Below are 3,890 nucleotides of genomic sequence, written 5' to 3' on the forward strand. Positions count from 1 at the left end.
GGGCTGAGAGGAGATACTCCATGTTCAAGGTCAGGAGGGGTGACTGTGAGGAGATACCCCATGTCCAAGGTAAGAGAAACCCAAGTAAGACGGTAGGTGTTGCAAGAGGGCATCAGAGGGCAGACACACTGAAACCATAATCACAGAAACAGACACCAGACAGATAAAATTAAACAAATGGGCCCAAACTTGGGCATGTGAATCTAGGCTCAGGGTAGCCATAGAAGCTGAATCCACCAGAAATTGAGAGGGCTCTCTGCACACCCTGGGCCATCTGTACCTCGACTGGAGTCAGTTGGCCTAGATTCAAGTTCTGACTGTACTCCTTACTAGCTAGACAAGTTCTTAACCACTCTAAGCTTTCCCAGCTGGAAAATGAGCATGATGGTCACATCAGTACCCACCTCACTGGGTTGTTAAGAGAAAATTTTATTAACTTTTTGGTATTTTTTCTCTGTTCCTTTTCTATAACTGTGTGTATATGTGTTATATGCTGTTGTTGGTCAATCGCTAAATCGTATCTGACTCTTTGCAACTCCATGAATGGCAGCACACCAGGCTTCCCTGTCTTGTGTCCCTGAGTTTGCTCAGACTTCATGTCTGTGGAGTTGGCGATGCCATCCAACCATCTCATCCTCTGTCATCCTTTTTTCTTCCTGCCTTCAATCTTTCCCAGCATTAGGGTCTTTTCCAATGAGGTGGCTCTTCGCATCAGATGATCAAAGTATTGGAGCTTCAGCTTCAGCATCAGTTCTTCCAATGAATATTCAGGACTGATTTCCTTTAGGGTGGACTGTTTGGATCTCCTTGCAGTCCAAGGGACTCTCAAGAGTCTTCTCCAACATCACAGTTAAAAAGTATCAATTCTTCAGCACTCAGCTTTCTTTATAGTCCAACTCTCACATCCATACATGACTACTGGAAAAACCATAGTTTTGACTAGATGGACCTTCGTAGGCAAAGTGACATCTCTGCTTTTTAATACACTGTCTAGGTTTGTCATAGATATTCTTTCAAGGAGCAAGTGTCTTTTAATTTTGTGGCTGTAGTCACTGTCTGCATTGATTTTGGAGCCCAAGAAAATGAAACCTGACAGTTTCCACTTTTTGCCCGTCTATTTGCCATGAAGTAATAGGACTGGATACCATGATCTTCATTTTTTGAATGTTGAGTTTTAAGCCAGCTTTTTCACTCTCCTCTTTCACTTTCAAGAGGCTGTTTATTTCCTCTTCACTTTCTGCCATTAGAGTGGTATCATCTGCATATCTGAGGTTGTTGGTATTTCTCCTGGCAATCTTGATTCCAGCTTGTGAGTCATCCAGCCCAGCGTTTCCTGTGATGGACTCTGCATATAAATTAAATAAATAGGGTGACAATACTTGACATACTCCTTTCCCAGTTTTGAAGCAGCCCATTGTTCCATGTCTGGTTCTAACTGTTGCTTCTTGTCCTGCATACAGGTTTCCATCTTTTTTGGATTTCCTTCCATTTAGGTAACCACAGAGCATCGAGTAGAGTTGTGTAGTAGGTTCTCATTAGTTGCCTGTTTTATGTACAGTATCTGTAGTGTGTGTGTGTCAATACAGTCTCCCAATTCATCTCTTCAACCCCTTTCCTTCTTGGTTCCCATATATTTGTTCTCTATGTTTGTGTCTCTATTTCTGTTTGCAAATCTGTTCATCTGTATCATTTTTTCTAGGTTCTACATATATGTGTTAATATACAAATTTCTTTTTCTCTGTCTGACTTCACTGTTTTCTAATGACTGTTATATGCTTGCTTTTTTTCATGAAGAATTGAACCTTGATTGTGGGACATATAGACATCTTTATTTCCATAAAACTGTATTGTCTAAATAGGGCAAAACTCTATGCCATTTATTGGAACCACTGAGAGTGTTGTAAATGCTAAAGAGATCCTGAAAATTGCCAATCCAGCTATGTGAACAGGGTTCACAGGCTTGTGTCTCATGCTGAGCTGTCCTGGAGACAGAATCTGCCCAAAGCCCTGTACCCTTTCCTTGGTTTATCTCTTTCCAAATGTTGACGAGCCACTTTGCTTGCCAAAGCCAGATCTGGGAAGTGAGTACTAGTTAGCCTTAAAAACAATGCTGGGCCCAGTCAAGTTTTCTATAAATACTGTGCATGCTAAGTTACACAAGGACACTATTTATGAAATGTGGGTTTGCAGAGTACATCATGAGAAATGCTGGACTGGAAGAAACACAAGCTGGAATCAAGATTGCCGGGAGAAATATCAATAACCTCAGATATGCAGATGATCCCACCCTTATGGCAGAAAGTGAAGAGGAGCTAAAAAGCCTCTTGATGAAAGTGAAAGAGGAGAGTGAAAAAGTTGGCTTAAAGCTCAACATTCAGAAAACGAAGATCATGGCATCTGGTCCCATCACTTCATGGGAAATAGATGGGGAAACAGTAGAAACAGTGTCAGACTTTATTTTTTGGGGCTCCAAAATCACTGCAGATGGTGACTGCAGCCATGAAATTAAAAGACGCTTACTTCTTGGAAGAAAAGTTATGACCAACCTAGAGAGCATATTCAAAAGCAGAGACATTACTTTGCCGACTAAGGTCCATCTAGTCAAGGCTATGGTTTTTCCTGTGGTCATGTATGGATGTGAGAGTTGGACTGTGAAGAAGGCTGAGTGCCGAAGAATTGATGCTTTTGAACTGAGGTGTTGGAGAAGACTCTTGAGAGTCCCTTGGACTGCAAGGAGATCCAACCAGTCCATTCTGAAGGAGATCAACCCTGGGATTTCTTTGGAAGGAATGATGCTAAAGCTGAAGCTCCAGTACTTTGGTCACCTCATGAGAAGAGTTGACTCATTGGAAAAGACTCTGATGCTGGGAGGGATTGGGGGCAGGAGGAGAAGGGGACGACCCAGGATGAGATGGCTGGATGGCATCATGGACTTGATGGAAGTGAGTCTGAGTGAACTCTGGGAGATGGTGATGGACAGGGAGGCCTGGCGTGCTGCGATTCATGGAGTTGCAAAGAGTCGGACACGACTGAGCGACTGAAATGAACTGAACTGAACTGAACCAGCTAAGGGGCAGGGGTTGGGGTAAGGGTAGGGGAGAGTCTTTGAAAAAAAAACTCCCTGTCTGCAGCCAGTGAAACAGGTTTCCTCCTGCTTAGTTTTGCTCAGTGAGGGGCGGGGAGGGGGGTGTGGGGTCGGACTTTAGCCAGCACCTCTGTCTCTTTGTTGCCCTAATGGACTCCTCACTGGGGTGATGGCATCAGGACTCCCATCTCCCCTCTCGTACAGACCAGGAAACCCAGCCCTCTGGAGATTCAGAGCTTAGGTCCCGCCCCAAAGCCAGCAAATATCCAAACCAAGGCACCAATGCCAGAGGCAAGTTTAGGTGATCAGCACTTGTCAGCATACTGGTGGGACAATGACTCCTCTCCCCAAATCCCCTGCCCAGATGTGAGCCCCTGGAGCCCTCACAGAGCCCCCTGGAGATGTGAGGATCTGCTAAGGACTCTCATACATGGACAGAGAGGTCCCACAGCTCGTCTAAAGCCACACAGCTCCTGAGGGGCAGAGTGGGATTTGAACCAGGGGTAGATGTGTTCTGTCCCTTTAAACAGCTGGAAACTCACAAACCACCTCTGGTGAAGTGTGTCCTCACATGATTTTTCACACGTGGGATAGTATACCCAGGAGGCTCAGTGCAGTAGCTCACATGTGGCACAGAGTGTTGCTTTCATTCTTCATTTGTTCTTTAGTTTTGTTCATTTTTCATTTTTTAGAGATGTTTATAACTGCTCTAATTCTATGAAAAGGGGAACGATATAGCTCCATCTGAGCCTGAAACCATGGTTGCCTGCTGAGTGGTCCTCACACACCATTCAGGTCTCTCTGC

Source organism: Oryx dammah, unplaced genomic scaffold, assembly GCF_014754425.2.
Source record: "Oryx dammah isolate SB20612 unplaced genomic scaffold, SCBI_Odam_1.1 HiC_scaffold_10, whole genome shotgun sequence".
Taxonomy (NCBI): domain Eukaryota; kingdom Metazoa; phylum Chordata; class Mammalia; order Artiodactyla; family Bovidae; genus Oryx; species Oryx dammah.